The 25,832-nt window shown below is 38.0% G+C and overlaps 1 protein-coding gene and 1 pseudogene across 1 annotated transcript in view; both read left to right on the top strand.

The window, feature by feature from the left end:
* Nucleotides 1-19,808, top strand: part of LOC114683976 — a 30,476-nt pseudogene extending 10,668 nt beyond the window's left edge.
* The window catches only part of LOC114683972 (zinc finger protein 420-like), a 593,185-nt gene that overhangs the window by 261,243 nt on the left and 306,110 nt on the right, over nucleotides 1-25,832 (top strand). The window lies entirely within an intron of this gene.

The following is a 25,832-nucleotide window of genomic DNA, read 5'->3' as shown; positions in this document are numbered from 1 at the left end:
GGCCATATTGATTTCCAAAGTGGCTGTACAAGCTTGTATTCCTACCAACAGTGTAGGAGAGTTCCCCTTGCTCCACGTCCTCTCCAGCATAAGCTGTCTTCAGTGTTTTTGATCTTAGCCATTCTGACAGGTATAAGGTGGTATCTCAGAGTTGTTTTGATTTACATTTCCCTGATGATTAGGGATGTTGAGCAATTCCTTAAATGTCTTTCAGCCATTTGAGCTTCCTATGTTGAGAATTCCCTGTTTAGCTCTATAGCCCATTTCTTTTGGACTGTTGGGCATTTTGACGTCTAATTTCTTGAATTCTTTATATATTCTGGATATCAGCCCTTTGTCAGATGTGGGGTTGGTGAAGATCTTTTCCCATTGTGTAGGCTGTTGCTTTGTCTTGTTGACCGTATCCTTTGCTCTACAAAAGCTTCTCAGTTTCAAGAGGTCCCATTGATTGATTGTTTCTCTCAGTGTCCGTGCTATGGGTGTTATATTGAGGAAGTGATCTCCTATGCCAATGCATTCAAGACTACTTCCTACTTTCTCTTTTATCAGGTTCAGAGTAACTGGATTTATGTTGAGGTCTTTGATCCACTTGGACTTAAGTTTTGTGCACAGTGACAGATATGGATCTATTTGCAGCTTTCTACATGTTGACATCCAGTTATGCCAGCACCATTTGTTGAAGATGCTTTCTTTTTTCCATTGTACAGTTTTGTTCTCTGTCAAAAGTTATATGTTCATAGGTGTGCGGATTAATGTCAGGGTCTTCAATTCGATTCCATTGGTCCACGTGTTGGTTTTTATGCCAGTACCAAGCTGTTTTTTATTACTGTAGCTCTAAAGTACAGCTTGAGGTCAGGGATTGTGATGGCTCCAGAGGTTGTTTTATTTTACAGGATTCTTTTGGCTATCCTGGGTTTTTTGTTTTTCCATATGAAGTTGAGTATTATTCTTTCCAGGTCTGTGAAGAATTGTGTTGGTATTTTGATGGGGATTGCATTGAATCTGAGATTGCTTTTGGTAAGATTGCCATTTTTATTATGTTAATCCTGCCTATGCATGAGCATGAGAGATCTTTCCATTTTCTGACATCTTCAATTTCTTTTTTCAGGGACTTAAAGTTCTAGTTGTATAGGTCCTTCACTTGCTTAGTTAGAGTTACCCCAAGGTATTTTATAACATTTGTGGCTATTGTAAAGGGGGATGTATCTCTGATTTCCTTCTCGGTCTGTTGACAATTGTATATAGGAGGGCTACTGATTTTTTTGAGTTGATGTTGATTCCTGCTATGTTGCTGAAGGTGTTTATAAACTGTATAAATTCCTTGGTCAAATTTTTGGTGTCACTCATGTATACTAGTATGTCATCTGCAAATAGGGAAAGCTTGACTTCTTCCTTTCCAATTTGTATCCCCTTCATCTCGCTATGTTGTCTTATTGCTTTGGCTAGAACTTCAAGTACTATATTGAATAAGTATGGGGAGAGCAGACAGCCTTGCATTGTTTCTGAATTTAGTGGAATCGCTTTGAGTTTCTCTCCATTTAATTTGATGTTGGCTGTTGGCTTGCTGTAAATTACCTTTATTAAGTTTAGGTATGTTCCCTGTATTCCTGATCGCTCCAAGACCTTTATCATGAAGGGGTGTTGGATTTTGTCAAATGCCTTTTCTGCATCTAGTGAGGTGATCATGTGTTTTTTTTTTTTTTTTTAGTTTGTTTATATGGTGTATTACATTGACAGACTTTCATATGTTGAACCACCCTTGCATCCCTGGGATGAAGCCTACTTGATCATGGTGGATAATTGTTTTGATCCATTCTTGGAATCTGTTTGCCAGTATTTTATTGAGTATTTTTGCATCAGTGTTTAGGAGGCAGATTGATCTGTAGTTCTCTTTCTTTGTTGCATCTTTGTTTGGTTTAGGAATCAGGGTAATTGTAGCCTCATAGAAGGAGTTTGGTAATGTTCCTTCTGTTTGTATGGTGTGGAACAATTTAAAGAGTATTAGTATTAACTCTTCTTTGAAGATCTGGTAGGAATCTGCAATGAAACCATCTGGTCCAGGGCTTTTTTTGGTTGGGAGACTTTTAATGACTGTTTCTATTTCCTTAGGGGTTATTGGACTATTTAAATAGTTTATCTGGTCTTGATTTAACTTAGGTATGTGGTACCTATCCAGAAAATTATCCATTTCTTTTAGGTTTTCCAGTTTTGTGGAGTAGAGGTTTTTGAAATATGACCTTATAATTCTCTGGATTTCCTCAATGTCTGTTGTTATGTCCCCCTTTTCATTTCTTATTTTGTTGATTTGGATTCTCTCTCTCTGTCTTTTGGTTAGTTTGGATAAGGGCTTGCCTATCTTGTTGATTTCTTAAAGAACCAAGTCTTTGTTTCATTGATTCTTTGTGTTGTTCTCTTTGTTTCTATTTTATTGATTTCAGCTCTCACTTTGATAATTTCCTGGCATCTATTCTTCCTGGGAGACTTTGCTTCTTCTTGTTCTAGAGCTTTTGGGTGTGCTGTTAAGTCACTAGTGTGAGATTTCTCCAACTTCTTTATGTGGGCATTTAGTGCTATGAATTTTCCTCTTAGCACTGCTTTCATAGTGTCCCATAAGTTTGGGTATGTGGTATATTCATTTTCGTTGATTTCAAGGAAGTCTTTAATTTAATTATTTCTGCTTTAACCCATTAGTTGAGCATTATTCAGTGTTCATGAGATTGTGGGCTTTCTGCAGTTTTTGTTGTTGTTGAAATCTAACTTTAAACCATGGTGGTCTGATAGAATGTAGGAGGTTATTCGAATTGTTTTGTATCTGTTGAGATTTGCTTTGTGGGCAAGTATATGGTCGATTTTAGAGAAGGTTCCATGGGGTGCTAAGAAGAAGGTATATTCTTTTTTGTTAGGATGGATTGTTCTGTAGATATACATTAAGTCCATTTGACTCATAACATATGGTAAGTCCTTTATTTCTCTGTTAAGTTTTGATTTGGCAGATCTGTCCAGTGGTGAAAGTGGGGTGTTGAAGTCTCCCACTATTAATGTGTGTGGTTTTATATGTGATTTAAGCTTTAGTAATGTTTCTTTTACATATTTGGGTGCCCTTTTGTTTGGGGCATAAATGTTCAGAATTGAAACTTCATCTTGGTGGATCTCCAGTAATGATTATGTAATGCCCAACTTGATCTCTTTTTGATTGATTTTAGTTTGAAGTCTATTTTGCTGGATATTAGGATGGCTACACTTGCTTGCTTCTTAAGACCATTTGATTGGAAAGTCTTTCCCCAGCCCTTTATTCTTAGGTAGTGTCTATCTTTGAACTTGAGGTGTGTTTCTTGTATGCAGCAGAATGATGGGTCCCACTTTCATATCCATTCTGTTAGCCTGTGTCTTTTTATAGGTGAATTAAGTCCATTGATATTAAGGGATATTAATGACCAGTAATCATCCCTGTTATTTTTTGGTGGGAGTTTTTGTGTGTACTTCTCTTCTTTGTGGTTTACTGCTGTGGTGTTATCTATTGCCTGTGTTTTTGAGGGTGTATCTGACTTCCTTAGGTTGGAATTTTCCTTCAAGTGAATTTTGTAGGGCTAGGTTTGAGGATAAGTATTGTTTAAATCTGGCTTTGTCTTGGAATGTGTTGTTTACTTCGTCTATGATGATTGAAAGTTTTGCTGGGTATATTAGTCTAGGCTGGCATCCATGGTCTCTTAGTGTCTGCATTACATCTGTCCAGTACCTTCTGGCTTTTAAAGTCTCCATTGAGAAATCAGGTGTTATTCTTATGTGTTTTCTTTATAAGTCACTTGTGCTTTTTCCTTTGCTGCTCTTAATATTCTTTCTCTATTCTGTACATTTATTTTAATTATTATGTGGTGAGGGGACTTTTTGGGGGGTCTAGTCTGTTTGGTGTTCTATAGGCTTCTTGTGTATTCATCGGCATTTCCTTCTTTAAGTTGGGAAAGTTTTCTTCTATGATCTTGTTGAATATATTTTCTGTGCCTTAGAGTTGGTATTCTTTTCCTTCCTCTATCCCTATTATTTGTAGGTTTGGTCTTTTCATCGTGTCCCAGATTTCTTGGACATTTTGTGTTATAATTATTTTGGCACTGGTATTTTCTTTTCTTTTTTTTTTTCTTTCTTTTTTTTTTTTTTTTTTTTTTTTTTTTGGTTTTTCGAGACAGGGTTTCTCTGTATAGCTTTGCGCCTTTCCTGGAACTCACTTGGTAGTTCAGGCTGGCCTCGAACTCACAGAGATCCGCCTGGCTCTGCCTCCCGAGTGCTGGGTTTAAAGACATGCGCCGCCGCCGCCGCCGCCACCATCACCCAGCTTGGCACTGGTATTTTCTTTGACTGATGAATCCATTTCCTCTATTGTATCCTCTACACCAGAGATCTTCTCTTCCATCTTTTTTTTTTTAGAAGATTTATTTATTTTTATATATATAGTATTCTGCCTGCATGTTTGCCTGCAGGCCAGAAGAGGGCACCAGATCTCATTACAGATGGTTGTGAGCCACCATGTGGTTGCTGGGAATTGAACTCAGGAGCTCTGGAAGAGCAGCCAGTGCTCTTAACCTCTGAGCCATCTCTCCAGCCCCTCTTCCATCTCATGTATTATGTTGGTTATGCTTGCATCTGTGTTTCCTGTTCTTTTACTCAGATTTTCTATTTCCAGAATTCCCTCTGTTTGTGTCTTCTTCATTTTTTCTATTTCCCTTTTCAGGTCTTGTACTGTTTCCCTCATCTGCTTTTTTATGTTTTTTTTTTTTCAGGGATTTATTGTTTTCTTCTGCTTTATTTGTCTTTTCCTCTAGTTTTTTTTTTTTTTTTTTAGCATTCTTCCCATATTTTGTTTGACTTTTCGTGTTCTTTATTGATATTCTTCAGTTTTTTGTCTTTTCCTCAATTTCATTTTTGATTTCTTCTTTAGAAGCCTCTAGCATCTCCTTGGCATTATTATTAAGGTTGCTTTCTTCTGCTTCTTCCATTTTGTGATGTTCAGGTCTTGCTGTTGGAGGAAGGCTGGGTTCTGGTGATGCTGTATTGCTCTTCATTTTGTTGTATGTACTTCTGCCTTGACATCTGCCCATCTCCTTGTGGATTCGTTCTTGGTCTTATCAGTCCTCTTGGTCCAGACAGAGCTGACAGATTCGGCATTTCAGAAAGCCTCTCTTGGTCCAATGAAAGGTGGTGCATTCTGCTTCTCAGAAAGCCACTCTTGGTCTAATCAGGGCTGGCAGATTCCCTGTCTCCTAAGTTCACTCTTGGTCCAATGATGGCTCCTTGTCCAATGAGATCTCTCTCTTTCTCTGGGCTGGGTATGAGCTCTCTGGGCCAGATGGGAGCTGCAGGCTGCTCTCCCCTGCGAATGGCTGGTGCCCAGGGATGGGACCTAGGGGCAGGCCTCCCTGGGTATGACCCCACACACTCACCTCTAATCCAGATGGGAGCTCTGGTCCGGATGGGAGCTGGGGGCTGATCTCCCAAATGTTGTAATTTTTACAGCTAAAACTTAACAAGAATAAAATTGTAAAATCCTAGTCTTTGTTTGTTTGTTTGTTTTTCGAGACAGGGTTTCTCTGTGTAGCTTTGCACCTTTCCTGGAGCTCACTTGGTAGCCCAGGCTGGCCTCGAACTCACAGAGATCCGCCTGGCTCTGCCTCCCAAGTGCTGGGATTAAAGGCATGCACAACCACCACCCAGCTAAATCCTAGTCTTATTAAGGCTGCTTACTTGTTATAACTACTAAAGATAATTAGGATGTGAAAGTTAATCTTCAGCCACTTTATAAATGATCAAATTCTTTCATGTGCTCAAATATGTGCTTGTAGTAATATTAAGTACAAATTTAATTCATTTTAAGGGACAAGCTTTATTTAGTCTTCTGTGTATGTTTTCAAAGTTAAGTCTAAAGCAAGGAACTAAAAGCAAGTCAAGTTTATTTAAAATCAAGTCTACTGAAATAATTAAATGTTGACACTCAAACTCCTCAGAAATCTGCTGAATATGCTTTTACAATGTTTAATTAGAAAAGCTTCCCATGGTAGACAAAATTGCTAGTTCCTAATGGCAGCCCCAAGATCTCCTCCACAGAAGTAGATTGGGCACAACTGACTGCACCACAATTTTGGTAATGCTGATCACTGGGCATAGAACTGCCCCATGTCTCACCTGCCAGCAGTACCTTATCAGGACTGTGTGCAAGCAGGACACTGGAGAATTGCCTGCCCCTCCTTACTTCCCAAGGTAGGCCAGTCTCTCAATTTCTCATCCACCCACCCATCAAAAAAACTGTGTCAGATCATCAAGGTCTACCAACTGAAATCTAATACAATGAAACACTTAATGCTGTCCTATGTGACTATCAAAGACCTTTGACCTCTGCCCTCAAGACCACCATGGAGAAGCCTAAAGTAACCATCTAGGTAATTCTCTGTCATTGTACTTTTTAGGGAAGATAATTGGCTTATACTTCCTACTCAGATTTATCCTTCTCAGATCTCTAATGATGATGGCTAACTCTAGCTTTATTGGTTTAACAACAGCAAGCACACAACTGCCTGGTCGTCTTTCATAGGTAAAAATCAGGACTTGCTTTTCCTTGGGATTCTAGGTCTTCTGAGAAAGACAGACTCATACAGTTTGCCTTGCAGACAGGCTTCACACTAAAAGAGATTTGGAGTTTTAAAAGGGTATGAAAGTCAAGGAAAATGATTTAGGCTATAAGTTTTAAGGATATAAAAGCTCACATTAGTTATGTGCTTCTAAAAATGGAATTTAAGATGTATGAAAGTCATAGGATATGAAAGCTTAAGGAAGTTGTAAGGATCTGAGAAAATGATTTAAGGTATACAATGCAAGTTGTAAGGTCTAAAAGATTATTTAAGGAATATACGAAACAAATAAAAACCTTACCAGATTTCTTTTCCTCTCAGTCAGAGTTCTAATATTAATTAATGAAAGTAAGATTTCTTCTAAGCTCCTTAACTTTACTTTCTGGTCCTAGTCTACATTTGTTCCATAAGATTTTCAGTTAACTAATGACAGTGAACTGCTCCAAACACAACAGCCTTAAGTTATTCTTTGAAATTAGGAAGCTCTTGATATGCTGAAATCCAATGTAAAGCAGATGCTTCTGACAAAATTTCCTACCAGCTTGAGCCTCAGCTTTGAACCAAAGCTCCTTGCACTTCACTAACCTCAGGTGTGCTAGAAATAAAAGCACATGGACAGCACACCAGGTGTACCTTATATCCTCTGGATTTTGAGTGACATCCTGGCATTCTGGCATTCTGGCATTCTGGCATTCCTGACTCCTGAGAACAAAGTCCTATTTTAGCTGAGAAACAGTTATGAAAGAGACTATCACCCCTTATAATTAACAAAAGGCTGGAATATTAGTTCCAAAGGAAACTAGTTCCCCTCTACCAAAGCAGCCCTTTCCCTATCATTGTCAAAAGGGAAAAGTGACTATCTATGGTACTTACTAACATACTAAAACATCCAGGGTACTTCAGTATTGCAAATATCTGTAAAATCAGAGAGTTATAAAAAGGTTTACATAAGATAGGTGCTAGGATCTGGTTGAATGTCTTAATTAAAATATCAACCATTAACCCTACATAAATGTGAATCAGTTATTTGACTCATGTGATAGGGAGCCAGTGGAGAATGTGATGTTAAAGAAACTCCATTTTATGGTAGGTATCCATCTTGGTAACCAACATCCATTTTTCTCTGACTCGAATCCCTGGAAGATAAATTTTCAGTAACCCTGATTCAATGACACTCACCGAGTCAAAAGTGTACCGTCATGACTGTCTATTTGTTGTATTGGTTGTCTGTATGTGCCTGTAAGTTGCTTATATAGATACCCCAAGTTTGCTGGGGGATTGCCTTTACCACTTAACTGAGCAGAACAGAACAGGTTTTGCTTACCTGTGTAGACACTGAACTTGTTTGTTTTTCTCTTTAAAAACCCTTCCTCTTACTCTTCAAGCATGATAATTTCAAAGTTGACTGAGAAATTATTCATCTTGCTAGTAGCTAATCAATAAATCTTTTAATTTATAATTGGATTGAGTCTGTGGTCTTTTCCCAGGTATCACAAATTCCATATTGTGACTCCAGATTGTGATTGTGTGTTCATATTGGATACAATTTTCTATGTTTAGTCAAAGAAAAGAGCACCTTCTACTGCTCTTTCTTCCTATCAGTATGGAAGCAGTCACTTTCCTGAGCTATAGCTTATAATGCTGTCATTTCAACTTAATCCTTGCCTTATGATGACATATGAAGAACACAGTGTGGAATTATTCATTCATGATGCACTCCTGTCTCAAGGCTGCATTCTTCCTCTTAGAAACCTCAATTCATGAAGGCAACTATTCTCACCTGCCTTTCATCACACAACCACTGCCCATCCTCCAATACACATTATTTTCTCTATTCCTAACCCCACTGATGCTCTTGTTCCCACCCCAATGTTGCTTGTAGAGACAGTTTGAACTTCATTAAGCAGCTTTTTGTGTATTAGTCCATTGTATGAAGAAAACCTAAGTATCCATTTCACTTTCTTAGTTACCATGCATTCTTTTTGTACTCTAACTGAGCAGCTCTGCACTCCATGAAATCCCTCTGTCATTTTTCCTGGTTAATTTCTGTGCTCCTGGAATCTCTTTCAGCATGTTTGCTTATTTCTAAATTATTAAATATTTAATTATGTTTTCCTCTAGCACTTTTAGCATTTTAAGTTTTTCAAGGATATCTTTGATCTGATTTGTGTTGGTTTTCATGTGTGTGGGGGGGAATATGGGTCTAATATCACTCATTTACACATAATAGTCATTTTCCCTGCAGAGAATATTTAAAAGACTCTCTTTTCCTGGGTTTGTCTTTGACCTATTCAGCTTACTTAATCCCTCTGCTTTATGTTTTTTTCTGGAATCTCTGTTCTGTTCAATTTTCTACATATTTCTTTATTTGTAGGTCCATGCTGTCATTATCCTTGTTCCTCTGTATTATGATATCAGATCCTGTGATACCCCAAGGAATACACTTTCTTTGATACCTTTTTAATATTTGTGATGTTCCTGTGTCTATGTAATTATTTCCATAGCTACTTTTGTGGAAAATACCAGTATTTCCCATATAGGATTGCTCAGTTCTGCGGTTTGCTGTTAATAATATAATCATGTGCAGGATAGTTTTAAGTCAACTTGACAGAAGCTAGAGTGATTAGAGAGGAGGGAACCTCATTTGAGAAAATGTCTCCATAAGAATTGGCTATAGGGTATTTTCTTAAGGGTGATTGGTGAGGAGAGCACAGTCTATTGTGGGTGGTTCCATTCCTGGACTTGTGGTCCTGTCTTTTATAAGAAAGCAGGCTCCATAAGCCATGGTTGACAAGCTGGTAAGTCACACCTCTTCATGGCTTCTGTACCAGCTCTTGCCTCCTGGTTCCTGCCATGTTTCAAGTCCTGTCCTAACTACGTTCAGTGATTAACAATGATATGGAAGTGTGAACCAAATATACTGTTACCTCTCCAACTTGCTTTTTGGTTATCATGTTCCATGGCAGATGTAGAAACCCTCACCAAAACAAACCATATACACCATTTTGTTAATCAGTCAATGTGCATGCAAGTCCATTTCTTTGTGTACTATTATTTTTCAAATTTTCCTGAATGCTTTAAAAATTTCTTCATAGAAGCAAATTCATTGTTATTTAGCATTCTTCTTAGTTCTTTTGGAAGCAGCTTGAATGTCTTTAATTCCTAAAATACTTTGCAAATTGTCATTATTAATAAATTATATGTAAAGCACTTATTAAATCTATGATTTTTCCCAAGGTGAGTATAGCAAGTTTTTTTTTTCAAGACAGGGTTTCTCTGTGTAGGTTTGCGCCTTTCCTGGAACTCACTTGGTAGCCCAGACTGGCCTCAAACTCACAGAGATCCGCCTGCCTCTGCCTCCTGAGTGCTGGGATTAAAGGCGTGCACCACCACCACCCGGCGAGTATGGCAAGTTTTATATGTGATCACATCATCTTTAAAAAGGAATTTGGTGACTTTGCTACCTATTTATCCTTAATTCTTTTTTGTTATTCAGATTTTTGTGATTCTCTCCTATGGCTCTGAATTCAGTAAGACTTGAGATTGTGTGCACCTTCCTCTCCTTACGATTTTCCAGCTGATGCTGTTCATCTTTCCTGTTGTGCTCTTGGCGTTGCTGTAGCACACTTGCCCTTTTCTGTGTTCAGCTGTATTCCATTTCTTCCTGTTTCCTTTAGCAGTTTATTATAAAATCTGTTGGTTTGTCTTATGGCATTTCCATTCAACCAGGATTTTCATATCATGGGGTTCATATTTGTTATGTGTTTTTTTTTTCTTATTCTGGCTTGTAATACTACTAGTAATAATTTGCTTCATTCTAGTTAGAAATAGTAGTTTAATGGTTTTATTTGTTGGACATAGTCTGTTACTCCCAAGCTCTCTATTCATTATTTTTTATAAAATTTATATATATATATATAATAATATATATATATATATTTATATATATAATAAAAAAGGCATTATTTCATGTGTTCTGATGAATAATTTCTGATTTTTCTATCTACACTTTGCCTCTAATGATGGTTCGCACTGCTACTTGATGGCGTGACCTGTGCTATTTTATAACTTTTTTTAAATTTTATTTTATTTTAAAATACCATTCAGTTCTACATGTCAGCCATGTGTTCCCCTATTCTCCCCCTCCCACACCCTCCCCTTACCCCAGCCTACCCCCCTATTCCCACCTCCTCTAGAGCTAATCCTCCCCCGAGGACTGCTATCAACCTGGTAGACTCAGTCTAGGCAGGTCCAGTCGCCTCCTCCCAGACTGAGCCAAGTGTCCCAGCATAAGCTCCAGGTTTGAAACAGCCAACTCATGCAATGCACAGGACTTGGTCCCACTGCCTAGTTGCCTCCCAAACAGATCAAGCCAATCAACTGTCTCACCTATTCAGAGGGCCTGATCCAGCTGGGGGCCCCTCAGCCTTTGGTTCATAGTTCATGTGTTTCCATTCATTTGGCTATTTTTTTTTCAATAATTGAGTAGAACCGAAATTTATTATAAGCCACAGTCATCCTAGGGACCTCCATACTATATATATATAGCCTCTATGGTTCTATGGGTTGTGGTCTGATTGTTCTTTATTTTATATCTAGAATCCACTTATGAGTGAATACATACCATGACTGTCTTTCTGGGTTTGGGTTACCTCACAGGATGATTTTTTCTAGTTCATAGCTTTTTTTATTTGCCTTTCTTCTCTGTGAATTTTAAGGGCTCATGTTTCTGGATGCAATGATGAGGTCCGTAGTCATTTTCTTTCTCCACTCCAAATATGTTTTTCAATTCTGTATGTAGGAATGTTGAAAAGTTTACTGGTATCATTTTGGTTTTAAGTCTTTTTATGTGATTGGGCATTATCCATAACAGTTGAATTAATTTTAGCTTTGTATTTTTGACATCTTGATGTGACGTTTCACCAAGAATTCTGGTCTGTGTTTCTGATAGAGAAACTGAGTGAAAAGCATCAAGAAGAATGAATGCTTCTGTGATGAGTGCTCCTCAGGTCAGTGTCATGTCCACGTTTCTTTGCAAATTGTTTTTGTTATTGAAGCTATTCAAGACTTTAATTCTCTACCTCTAGTAATGTTATCTAAAGTCTTTATTTTCTAAAATTTATCTTTGTTTTTCCTCTGATAATCAAAAGTAAGTCTTTAGATCATTCATGTATGTAGCACAGCCTGGTCTCATTATATTTTCACTCTATTTTAAACTGTGAGGACATAACATTTTCATGGAATTAATACCTGCCATTCTGAAAGAGAATCTATTATAAATGGTGCTCCTAGAAATATATTGACAGTTTCTACATAGAATGAGCTTGTGTTCTTTTATATTCATGAGGAAGGAAATTTCATGTGCCTCATAGATTGCATTTTTGGATGGTCAGATTTCCAGAAACATGCTTATGGGTGTTTACATGCAAATACATTGACCTTCATCTTTCACTGACATCACTGAGCAATTAATGAAAAGTACAATTAGAAGAAATTCACTGTCTTGAAATAGTAAATATTACAGCACTCTAGAGAGCATGCAATGGAAAGAATAACTTGTCTTTCTCTTTCCATAAAATGGATTTGTCTATGAGAATCCTTGTATCTCTTTTTGGCATTTTATGTCAAACAGTGATGATGGGTGTGTTGACACCTGAAATCTGTCTGTCTCAGGAAAGGTTCTGTACAGTTCTCAGTAGACAGATGATTATTTTTGTCTTTCTCTTTTTACTTTTCATAGGGGTCATATGCACTACTGTCTCCAACTTTTAATTCTATCATGATAAATATATTCCTAAGAATTTTCTAGACAGCATTGACTTGTTGCTGTGCTTCAGGCATCAATTTTCAAGCATTAATGGATGTCGCTCTTAATTACTTTGCTGTCTTTATATTTTGGAGGAAGAAGATTCCTTCCACCCTATGCTTTCCTTTTTGCTGAAGCTATTTTTTTTTTTTGGTAGGGAGAAAACCTTAACAGTAGTGGTGATGGTTCTGTTTCTCTCTCTCTCTCTCTCTCTTCTCTCTTTCTGTCTTTCTCTCTTTCTCTCTTTCTTTCTCTCTCTCTCTTTCTCTCTCTCTCTCTCTTTCTTTTTCTTGATTTTTCAAGGCAGGGTTTCTCCGTGTCATTTTGGTGCCTGTTCTGGATCTCACTCTGTAGACCAGGCTGGCCTCAAACACACAGAAATTCGCCTGACTTTGCCTCCTGAGTGGTGTGATTAAAGGCATGTGTCACCACCACCTGGCTCTATTTCTTTCTATACAATAATATTCTGTTATTAGAACTCAACATATGAGTGTTCATATGCATATTTTTATGGACACTGCATGATGCCTTATGCCACTAGATGTCCGTGGTTGGCACCAAAACCTTGGCACTGAAGTCAGGCATTGTCAGAAGCTGCAATTTGTGTAGAGAAATAAATTACATTTATCTTCAGACACAGTAAGTGCCTTTAACCTCTGAGTCATTTCCCAGACCACGAGTTTACATTTTTGTGCACATTTGTGACAAAAACAGTATATAACCTGCATCTTCTAGTTTTCAACAGTGAAGAAAGAATTACAGGTGATAATTATCTATGTAACCTAAAATACTGCTAAATGAATGAGCTCTAATACTGAAGAAGTAAATAAAGTAGAAATTTGAAGATTCAAATTTTTAACCCAATCTCATGACAATAATGTAAAATTAGTGAAAAGTTAGTGTTATCATCATTCAGTTTAATACGTTATTTCATTCACAGAAAATGTTTCTACTTCATTTGAATGCATTGTCAGATATGCCATTTATTTACATATGTATTTCTCATTCTGTAGGGAAACACCATATGGAATTTATGAAATTGTTATATTCTGTATTGCTTGTGTCCACTTATAGAAAACTGTAAATAATATTCATTCTTTCTAATGCTTCATGGTTGTGAAGATATTCTCATAAAATGACTTTACAAAATGTTTGATTCTATGTGTTGTTTGGGATATGGATGTGTCCATGATGTCACAGTGCTTAATCTTTAAAGAAAAAAAAACCCTCTGATTTTAATTCATACATGAATCTGAAATCTATCTTCTACCTATTTGTTATATAGAAAGGTTGCAGCATTGTACTGGTCTAGAATATGAAAAATTTAAACAGAGTAAATTGACAGCAGACAAGATTCTGTGTCTGATATTAAGTAACTACAGTTGTAGAATTGAAAAATACTTTGCTATCATAACTTGACCATCTGTATGTGACACTGTTTGACAGTAACACATAAAAACATACAGCTTATGTCAATTTGTATCTTTCATAGTAACACATTTATTGATTTTGAGACGTTATTCATCCCATTTTCACAGAATACAAATACAGTAAAAACTGACTAGTTTAGAAAGTATCTTTAATTAAAATTTAATTTTATGTATGTAATATATTTGCCTGAATGTATGTGTGTGCTCTGTATGCCTCCTGCCTGTAGAGTTCAGATGAGTTGCATTCGCTCTTATAGAACTGGGGTTAATATTTGTTGTGAAATGCCTTGAGGGTGGTGGGAACATATACATTTTAAAGGACTTTAAAAGTCTTTACATCTTGTATAATATTAGAGGGACCAGCCTTAATATTATACATCCCAGGAGCTCAGGAGAGAGAACTACTAACGGCGAGGACTATTTTCAGGAAATAGAATCTCAGCACACCGAGCTCTGTAGTCCACTTGCTTTAATTCCTCTGGCATAATATCCTTTATACACAGCTTCAGTTCTGTTCTCCTGCTTAGTTCCTATCTTGCCTGATTTCTCTCTGTTTATCTATTGCTCCCTGTAAGTTCTATCGTAATTCTCTTGTCTTAATTCTGCCACATCTAGGTCCCTTTCATCTTGTTCTTACCCAGCTAGTACTTCCCCATCTGGCTCTTCCTCATCTTCCATCTCCTTCCTCTAATACTCTCTTCTAGCCCTTCAACCTAGTTCTTCCCCATCTCAGTTTGTTCCTCTCAAGCTATTACCCATCTAGTTCTTCCATTCTCTTTTCTCTTCTCTGTCCTTCACATGCCCTGGAAGTCCTGGTATATATGCACTTACAAGCATTATTCCCTTAGCTGTGCAAAGCCAGGCTTCCAGGGTCAAACAGAGGAGTGATAAGAATTACATAGGGAGGCAATAATTGTTAATTATCATTTGCAACCCCAAAAGAGAAGTGACCAATGGGGAAGTGAATTAATTAAAGGCTAGATTCAGGTAATATCTAAGAAGAGGGCTCTTATGTGCTCAACTATAATCTTAAAGGTGATTGGCAGAAAACGTTAAGAATCTACAAGTTGCTAGGTCAATGGGAGAAAATAAACTGTCTTCTTTTTTCCTGTGGCTCCTATCTGTCCAAGCTATCTGCTGTTTATCTGCAGGGTGGGTGAAAGTGTGCTCAGTCACTAGGCAACCTGTGTAGAGGTAGATGCCTCTGATGAAAGTTAAAGGGAGATCTGGAACTGGTGGTAAGGTTTGGGAAAGGAGGAAGTAAAGCTTAATTGGCACATCTGCCAGGCCTTCTCAAACAGGTAGCCTGGATGGTTAAATCTGTTCTTAGAGAGTACAGAGGTAACTCTGATAAGGTACTTTCCTCCATCTGGGGATGGACCTGGCCAGTTGCTGCCAAAGATGATAATTACAGGGAGGCTTGAACTGGGGTTCTGGCTGAGCATAGCTGTCAGCACAGAAAGTCATCTAACTATTCCTAGAAGTGGTTAGGTAAGGAGTTAGAGATCTATAAAGTTAGTAAGGCTGTAAGAAAGGAGGGTCCCAGGTAAATTGTTTAAAGCTATTACTTAAGGTCCACCTCACCTAGGTGGTGTCTCCTTGTGGAATTTACCTTAAATCAGGAGACTTGCATATGGACTGTTATTACTGTTAGTCCTTGAAAGTGGCCAAGGGAGATATCTGATTCCAGAGAAAGCCTTTCTTGAGGCTGTTCTCCAAATACCTGGAATGTGTATGTCCAGAGAGTGATCAGTCTACACTGTTAGCCTTCTTAGGGAAAAGTCAATTGGGAAAACAATGAAGGCACACATTATTTTCATAACAGAATACAGTTGATATATAACAAGCCAAGTAACACCAAAAACTCCTTGGGATTTGGCTTCCTCTGGAGGAATTCCCTGATTCCTTCAGGTAGTGACTTTGCCATAACCAGCTGAGTTCTTATGATATTTTCCTGTGGCCTGCAGCACTTACAGAATCCAAACTGAAGACAAAATTTTCAAATGTAGTGATGGTGGCAAATCTTTTATGGGCTGGCTGCTCAGGTCTTAGAAATCATCAGAAAATTCATGAAGGAGAAACAGCTTATGAATGTAAGTAATATAATAAGTCATTGTATACATTTTCTATGTGAGAGCAACAATGCTTATCCTCTGACCTCTCTAGATCACTTCTCATGGACTTTTGTCCTTGATTGATGGCTAATGCCTCATTTGCATTACAAAACTATCCCTGGTTCTTTAGATCTCTTTTACTTAGGATAGCATTTTGTGCAGCACCTATGGTAATTAGGTAATTTTCCATTACAGAGGCTGTTAACATTCAGGGATGTGGCTATAGACCTCTCACTGGAGGAATGGGAATATCTAGACTTTGCCCAGAGGGCATTGTACATGGATGTGATGCTGGAGAATTACTACAATCTAGTCTTTGTGGGTAAGAATGTTCTTCTCATACAATTCCTGATTCATCCTTTGTTTTCCCCATTTTGTATATAAATAAATTCTTTAGGCTGGGCAGTGGTGGCTCACGCCTTTAATCCCAGCAGTCAGGAGGCAGAGCCAGGCGGATCTCTGTGAGTTTGAGGCCAGCCTGGGCAACCAAGTGAGTTCCAGGAAAGGCACAAAGCGACACAGAGAAACCCTGTCTTGAAAAACCAAAATAAATAAATAAATAAATAAATAAATAAATAAATAAATAAATAAATTCATTCTTTGAACTGTCTGGAGACTCCCAGCACTAAGGGGAATTCTGGTTATTAACTTACCTTTCTTATGATGCTTCCTTTACATTTTTATGTGTTCTCTGGAAAAGTATCATAGTAATTATACTGTGTAATCTCTCTAGCCCTCTTATATAGTTTTTGGTGAAAACTTCAAAATTCAAAAAAAAATGTATATTCAGGGCAAGGAACTGTATTACAGTACACATAATATTTGGAATTTTGATTTTACTATTAAATTATACTAGTCATTTATTTCTGATTTTAAAAAAGTTCAGAGGTTATAGGTAGAGAAAGAGCTATTGGTTGTGAGTTTGTTGTTCCTTTATTTATTTAATTTTTGAGAGGTGTTCTCATTATGGAAAGTTCCTTTCTGAGAATTCAAAGGAGACCAACTGCCACAGCATGATTTTAACCCTAGCACTTTGAATACTGAAGCAAGAGGGTATGTTGAGTTCCATATCACCATGGGTTTTTTATTGAGCTCCTAGCTCAGCAGTGCCTCACGGTGTGACTCTGTCTCAAAATCATAAACAAGAAAATAGAGAGGAGCATTCTTCATCTGAGCTCCTTCGTCAAAGTTCTTTATTGCTTGATCACCCCTTTGCCCTACCTTCTGCAAGGTACAATGTTTAGATAAGAATGAGACGCCTGTTATTGGTCCCTGTGTTTGATACATATCACATTGGAGGTTCTCAGGAGCTTTCGTTTAATGATGGTGAATCAGAAAATGTCTTTCCTGAGAGTTTCTAGTTTACATGTCTCAAACACATCAGGTATTGATCTTTTACTCATGCATTAATCTCTGTTATTCCAAATTGTGTTAATTTTCCAGAGAACCATCGCATATGTGATAAATATGAGAACGTCTTGGATCAAGGCACAAAGCCTATTTTCTGTGATCATGTGAATATCCAAGGGAAGCCATTTCAATGTAATGAGCTTGGCAAAGGTATTCATGAATCTTCTGAGAGTACACTGTATGACAGGAATGACATTGTAGAAAAGTGCAAGGACAGATTGCTTAATCACAGAGATGCCTCTATTGAATCGTTAGATATAAATCGACATGTAAGTGGGAACACTGGAGAAGAACCTTACAATTACAAAGAATGTGTAAGCTCTTTAGTTTTTTGTTCTATCACTAGTCAAAATCAACTAATCCACACAGCAATAGACAAACAGAAAAATGCAGAGAATGATAAATCTTTTGACCCTAAACATATACTCACACTGAAACGAGCCAGCAGTGCAAAGAAACCACAGCAATGCAAGCAATGTGGACAAATTTTCAAGATGTACTCAAGTCTCAGTAGACATCAGAGAGCTCATATTAGAGAGAAATCCTATAAATGTACAAAACGTAATAAATCTTTTCTGCCTTTGTCCCAACTCAAAGTGCATTACAAGATCCATTCTGGAGAAAAACCCTACAAAGTTACAGAATGTGGTAAGTGCTTTTTTTGTACATCAGACTTGGCAAGGCATTACAGCTTCCACACTGGAGGGAATACTTACAAATACAATGATTTTGGCAAATCCTTTTTCTGCTGCTCAGGTCATACAAAACATCAGAAAAGTCATGGAACAGAGAGACCTTCTGGATGTAAACAAGCTACTAGCACATTCTACACTTGGTTACACCATGAATACCATTGTGGAATCCATACAGGAGAGAAATTTTTCATATGTAATGAATGTGGCAAATCCCTTTGTACATTTTCAGGTCTTAAAAGACATCAGAGAATTCACACAGGGGTAAAACCTTACAAATGTAATGAATGTGAAAAATCCTTTACCCAGGAAGGCAGTCTTAGAACTCATCAGAGAATACATACAGGAGAGAAACCTTTCAAGTGTAGTGAATGTGACAGATACTTTGCCAGGAAATCCTATCTTAGAACTCATCAGAGAATACATACACAAGAGAAACCTTATAAATGTAGTGAATGTGACAAATCCTTTACCCAGAAAAGCAATTTTAGCACTCATCAGAGAATACATACAGGAGAGAAACCTTACAAGTGTAGTGAATGTGAGAAACTCTTTACCTACAGCTCTCATCTTAGAAGACATCAGAGAATTCATACAGGAGAGAAGCCTTACAAATGTAGTGAGTGTGACAAATCCTTTACCAATGGCACAGAACGTAGAAGACATCAGAAAGTTCATACAGGAATTAAACCTTATAAATGTAATGAATGTGACAAATACTTTACCCAGAAAGGCAGTCTTAGAACTCATCAGAGAATTCATAGAGGAGAGAAACCTTACCAGTGTAGTGAATGTGACAAATCCTTTATCAGGAAAGTCCATCTTATAACTCATCAGAGAATACATACAGGAGAGAAACCTTACCAGTGTAATGAGTGTGACAAATCCTTTACCCAGAAATTTAATCTTAGAACTCATCAGAGAATTCATTCAGGAGAAAAACCTTACAAATGTAGTCAATGTGAGAAAGCTTTTATCCAGAAAACCAGCCTTAGAACACATCAAAGAATTCATGCGACAGAAGCATTACAAATGTAATGTATGCAGAAATGTCTTTGCCTGCATTTCAAGTCTAAGAAAACACCTGAAAATTCATAACTGGTGACAAAAGTTTCTGTAGGAAATAATGTGGCACATGCTTTAACCAAGCTCTGTCCTTAGCTGTACTTGAAATTTCACACTGGAGAATCATGAACATGAGAAACTCGTGAAAACCTTTAATAATGTTTAATCTTAGAAAATAAGACATTATGTTGAGGGAAATTCTGAAAATGTGACAATGCAGGAAATTTTTCATTAAAACTTTTTACTTGTTCAATCTCAAATAATTCATCATGAAGACAACATTGAGAAGCCTAAAGAATATGCTATTGTGTAACAGTATGCTAGAGACTGAAATGATACAGTTTGAAGGGAAGCTGATTAGACAGGAACTACGTCATTCAAAATAACTTAAAAGAAATCCCTGAACCTGACAAGATTCAGTCTGCTTACCTCAATTAAAGAAACCCAGACCAACCATGCCACTTAGAAGGAGATATTGCAAATTGTGTGACCAAGACTGGATGCTCTTAATCTGTAGATAGGCCTATGTGTTCTATGGGTATTCAGTATTCATTAAGTTTATCCCATGCTCTTTAAATTTTAATGATGGCAACTGTCTTCATGTCCCTTTTGCTCTGGTAAAATACTACTTCCTCATGTTTGTTAAGTAAGGCAAATAAAGCTGACTAAGTCCACAAGTTACAGTTGGTTCTGTTTTCATTTCCTATTTGTGGTGAATAGATGCATGTATATATGTTGCATCTCTCCAGGAAAAGTGTTTCATGAAAGATGTACTGAACCCATTAATTATTTGTGTATTAAAGGGGTTGCAGCATTAGGAACTTGGTAGCATTGTATTAGAGTGAAGGCATTTGAGTCAACTAAAGTATGGAAGATTGTGCTCAATGCTCCAGGGTTCCTGCCACAGTAGTACTTGGGTAAGCTAAAGGACTCTATATATACAGAATGTAGATGGTTTGGGAACCTCAGAAGGCTGCTCTCTTCCTTGCATTCTAGGAGGAGTGATAGAGAACTGGGCAAAATGACAAATGAAAATTCCGCTCCAAACCTAGCAACAAATTCATGCAAACTGCGTTGTTTCCATGCATGGCTCTGAACTCATACTAATATCGCACATTTCAACTAAACGCCAATCACCCTCAGAAATTGCTACCCATGGGCAAATACTACTGATGTTGTCATGGCCTGCTCTACATGATCACCAAAGAAGCCCCAAGAAGTGAATTTCAATTACTTTTGTTAAATCCTTTACACAATGCTAATATTGAAGACATCCCAGAATATTCATCATGAAACAAAACTCAGTGAATGTCTTTGCTAAGGATATAGCTTCAGGTTCATTTCATGTGTAAGTCCATCCATACAAATATCATGAAACTCTGAAGCTTTAAAGAGATAGTGTATAAAAAAGATAAAATGTACATATTTATAGACAGCTTAGAAATCCCCAAATGTGTGCTGAAAAAAAATCAATTTGAGTTACTGGGAATATGAAAAAGTATTTAGTCTAATGCTAAAGCATTTTATTACAATATTGACACTAAAAACAGGAAGACTTAAGAAATTGTGGGCCTTAGGTATGTTACAATGAACAAATCCAAATCATTACATAATTCAGATTTCAATCCAAGTAGAAAGTCATATTCATGGGAAAATATTGTTTGAGAATATTTTGGTGTTCTCAGCAATGTAGTTTTTTGAAACATGAGCTAATGGTGAGTGCAATCTTGCATAAATTCAGGCTCCTGTTTTTAAATGTTCATAGATAATTTCTGTCAGTATTGCTACATCAGGGATGTGTTGATCCTTAGATAGCAGACAGGGGGAAGTTAGGTCTCTGGACTGGCTGGTAACAATCTGGACATTACAACCAGTTGGCCAGACTCTGGGAATTCCAATTTCAGGTGTTTGATGGATTGAAACTTCTCTGTTTGGTTACCTTTGGATCATTATGCTAATTCACCACAGATTTCTTTACTCCACATTAATTTTCCAGTTGACATGTATGGACACTAGGATATAAATACTGCATTAAGAAATGTGTGAGCCTGGGGGTGGTGGTGGCGGTGGCGGTGGCGGTGGCGGCGGCTCTGTTTTGTTAATTATTTCAGTCTGTTGCCCTGTCTGTGTCAGAAATCACCGTGGAGACAGGTCTGGACTTGGGATCTACTTGCGTGTCCCTACTTACTGCTAGGATTGAGGCACTGTACCGACACAGCTGGCTCACACACTCTCTTTGAATTCCAGGTCTTGATGGCGTTTCATTTTAAGGCTGCGTACTTCTTTCAGGAGGAAAGGCAATGTCTAGACACTGCTCATGGTGCTTTTTACAGAGATTGGTTGTTGATGAATTTTTAGTAATATCATTTCTTTGAGTGCACTTATCTCTCTTTCTGCTTATTGTTCATTGAGTTTTCAATGAAACTACTCTGCAAGTTTATGAGCTCAGTGTAAATGAGTCTCATGTATCACAGTGTAAATTTAGAACCTGAGAGGAGAAAGAAATATCACATGGTTCTTTGTCTGCTCTTCATGTTGGTCCTTTTGCAAGGTGTAAGACTTCTTTTACTTTCAGTCCATGATAAGTTAAGAAACTCAGTAGTGTATAAATATTGTCATCACACTCATTCAGTTCCATGCCAACACTCGGTTTTTGATTGAGCTACGATTAGGAGTGGTGGAAATTCACTTATGCTAAGTGAAAATGCTCCCTAAAAGGAGTATTTTAATACTGTGACATTGCATGATGATTATGGAATCTTCTGTTCGAAACCCTGTATTTAGTTTTCTCTTTATTTATAGAGCACATTGCTGTGTTAGAAATACAAATATTTTGTAAAATTTCTTTCTCATAGCCTGGACTCACTTATAAGCCAGACTTCTCACATGTGAAGCAGAACAAATAGGCCTGGAAGGTGGAGAGAAAGCAGACAGTACCACATGTACCAGTTATTTTGAGACAATTTAGGTAGGTGTAGTGAGAGGTTCCAGTGATATTGGAAATAGAGTGGGGAAGGTAGTTGGCTCAGCAGTTAATAACATTTGCTGTTTTGAAGATGACATGCACCACTGATGACAACCATTCATAACTTCAATTATAGTAGATAGGATGCCTTCCTCTAATCTCAGCAGGTATAAGCCACAAACAGACCACACACATACATGCTGTCAAAATACTGATGACCATAATCTAAAGTACAAGTTTTAAAAACACAAGTGAACAAATAGGAAATGAGCTTGGGTTTGCCACATTTTGTTTCTCTATAAAAAAAAATCAGGATTAGTCTACTGTAAATAATTTCAAGATTATCCTATTGTACATGTACTGACTTTACGTAAGAATTAATATTAGGGGCAAATCCACTTTATTTGACTGTGTATGTACCTTGAGTGTTCATATAATTTATATGAATTTCCTTACTTTGATGTTGGGATACTGTAGATCTAGAAATATTCCTGTATCAGTGTTTCCTAATCTCCTGACTTGTATTCTTTCTGTATTTCCTATAGATTTTATTTTAGGCCCCTTTTCTCAGTCCCTAATATAATACCATCAGTTCGTTGATTTATTAAACTTTTAAAGTACTAAAAACCTTTCTATTTTGTGTTCCCATTGATATCTCCTGTTGTCTGTCTTCATACCATTGCTCAATGAATGGTTCTCTTTGCAATAATTGTAATATGTTTTGAATCTTGCTTTAATCTTGTGAAGGTTTTTTGAACATATCAAGATTTTTCAAATTTTCATATCCTCTTAGCTTTACTTTGTTCATTTCACTAAAATTGTGCATTCCTTTGGAAAGAAATTGTTTATAATCTATAATCTCTAGGGCAGAGAAGACTGACTATTGGTGAAATTATTAAGGCCACTCCACGTAGTTAAAAGGGAGATTTATTTAGTGGTCTAACTTACAAATGAAGGGATAGGTAGGTTGTGGGTTCTGGGAAAGACGCAGTGCAGTCTGGTGGTGTTCTCTGGAGAACTCTCCTCAGTCTACCTCTAGCATCCAGGGTCCAGGAAACAAGACAGCATGGCGCATCTGGATCTCGGGTCTTCAGGGCCCTCTCCTGACCCCACCTTGTAGGCGTGATAGTTACTGAAGCCTCAGTGGGGGTTGGAACTTCCAGACCAAAGCTGGAATGGCTAGCCAATACAACTGACCAATTGTGTCACTATGTTTGAATTAGAAATTGGTAGCCATTTCTCAGTGTTTTTGTTGCTCTTTATATGCATGTTAATCAGTGAGTAATTACTTGTTATTTCAAGAATGTACTACAGTTAGTCATTTCATACAAAACCACATGTGTGATTCAGTTGAATTTTATATGAATTTTTTGCCTCTTTGGTTTTTTAAGAAAGTGCACACTGATTTGGATGGTGACTGCAGTAAGTTGGATCTCCACTAATACTGTATGTCTCAGTTCTTTCTGTTGCACTTTCTGCAGGTTATGTTATTTTTTAGTACAATCAGTGTGGACAGTGATTAGGCAGAGTGGGAATCTTGGTGTACATTAGTTGTGAATGTTGTTCATGGTTAATGGTGTGTATCATGGAGATTCTTGACCAAATGCTAGTTCTAGAATAAATTGTGGAGGCCCCCAGAGGTTTCCTAGTAAGATCTGAGGGCTGCATTAAGAGATGGCTTGACAGAACTGACCTAAACTGCTTCTCGGATGGCCAAATACCCTAATTGTTGTGGTAGAACTTTCATCCAATGACTGATGGAAGCATGGCCAGGCCCCAGGTGGAGTTCTGGGTGTGCAATCAGCAAGAAAGAGGAGGGATTGTATGAGCAAGAGATGTTGAGACCATGATTGGAAAAAGCATAGGGATAAATAGCCAAACTAGTGGAAACACATGAACACTGAATTAATAACTGAAAAGCACCCAAATGGATCAGGCCCTCTGGATAAGTGAGACAGTCAACTGTTTGGGAGACCCCCAGGCAGTGGGACCAGGACCTGCCTTAGTGCATGTGGTGGCTTTTTGAAGCCTGGGGCCTATACAGGGACACTTTGCTCAGCCTGAGTGAAGGGAGGAGAGGACTGGACCTGCCTCAACTGAATCTACCAAGCTCAGCTGAATCTCCAGGGGAGTCCTTGTCCTGTAAGATATGGGATTGGGGGTGAATTGGAGGAAGCACACGGTGGGGTGGGAGAAGGGAGGACAGGGGAATCTGTGGCTGATGTGTAAAATTAAATTCAATTATAAAATAAAACAACAATAAAAAGAAAAAAAAGAGAGATGGCTTGACCATATGAATGGTTACCGGGTGATTGGAAGGGTCAGCACTTGGCTAAGCTAGGGAGAGGTCTTTTGTCCCACCCCTTGGCATTCCTCTAAAAAGCCCTTTAGAAGAGACAGAAGGGCTCAGTGGATATTGATCCAGGCACTCCTGAAGCTACCTGTATTTCTGTTTTTCTCCCCACTGTATTTCTATTTAAATATTTCTCATCCCTCTGTCTGCTAGAGTACCTTGGGAAAAAGTGGGAGCAGGTCTCCCACAGATGGTGCCATGAACAGGGAGAGGGACTTGGTGAAATGAGGGTTAGGAGACCTGCTGGAAGCAGTGGACCTGTCCAGGTTTGTGGTAATTTAAGGCGGGGGTTTTCTATTTTGGCAGTGAAAGTGAAGTGGCTGAAAGAAATGCCAATGTGAAAAGTGAGGCTGCAGCAAATATTTCTCTCTTTAGGTCCCCCTCTCAATTTCTATCTATAAAAATTAAGTAAAAATATGAGTTAAATATAGGAATATTGGATAAGAAGTAACAGGGTAAGAGTAGAATTTCCCTATGCTGAAATGGGGCAGGAAAATAGCAGATCTTCAAAGATTCACTTGTAGAAAATTTAAAAACTAGGAGGATTAAGGTAGAACAAGGACAAGTAGAGATTTTTGGAGTTCATAGGGGAACTGTGCCCTTGGTTCTCTGACTGTGGGATCTGAAGGCAGACTCCTGGAAGAGAATCTGAGCAGAAAGGAAAAAATATTATGAGGAACACAGGCCAGAAAAGATACCCATGGAAGCTTTTGGCCTGTGGGCATTGATTTGGGACAGTATAGATCTAAGCCCTGAGAAGCAGGGAGGAATTTTCTCTGAGGCAGATGCAGGTGAAACAAAATCCTCTGCTCTGCCAGCAGCACCTGAAACTGCTTTTACAACACTGTTTCCTCTTAGTCATGAAGCCGACTTGATGGAGCAGAAAGCATGGGATGAGAAAAGAGAGCAACTGAAGAACTTAAAAAGCTTAGTAATTTAATTTCTCTTACTCAAAAACTGGAAACTCTTCAGGTCTCTCCCTCTCAGAAAGATATTCATCTCTCTTCTGTAGGGGCAGGATTAGGCTCACTTGTGGGGGCATCTGTTAGGGATGGACAGGTTTCCCACAACTGGTCTAGCACAAAAGTCCCCTGGAACCTTGCCAACCCTCAGTTAGTGCTGCATCTCCTCTTCAAGTCAGCATTCAGGAGGTGGCTAGCAGAGGAGAATTACAAGGTTTTCAAATGTTCCCTGTGATAGAACAACAAGACACCCAGGGAAATATCATGCAAATTCATGATCAAATCCCTTTTAAACAACTCAAGGAGCTAAAAACAGCATGTAGTCAATATGGCCTGACCTCTGCTTTCACAACATTGTTAGAAAGCCTTTCTTTAGAAGCCCTGCCTCTGGGTGACTGAAAACAAATGGTCAAAGCCTGCC

This window comes from Peromyscus leucopus, chromosome 1, assembly GCF_004664715.2.
Source record: "Peromyscus leucopus breed LL Stock chromosome 1, UCI_PerLeu_2.1, whole genome shotgun sequence".
NCBI classification, from domain to species: Eukaryota; Metazoa; Chordata; class Mammalia; order Rodentia; family Cricetidae; genus Peromyscus; species Peromyscus leucopus.
This window is presented reverse-complemented; position numbering and strand designations above follow the sequence as displayed.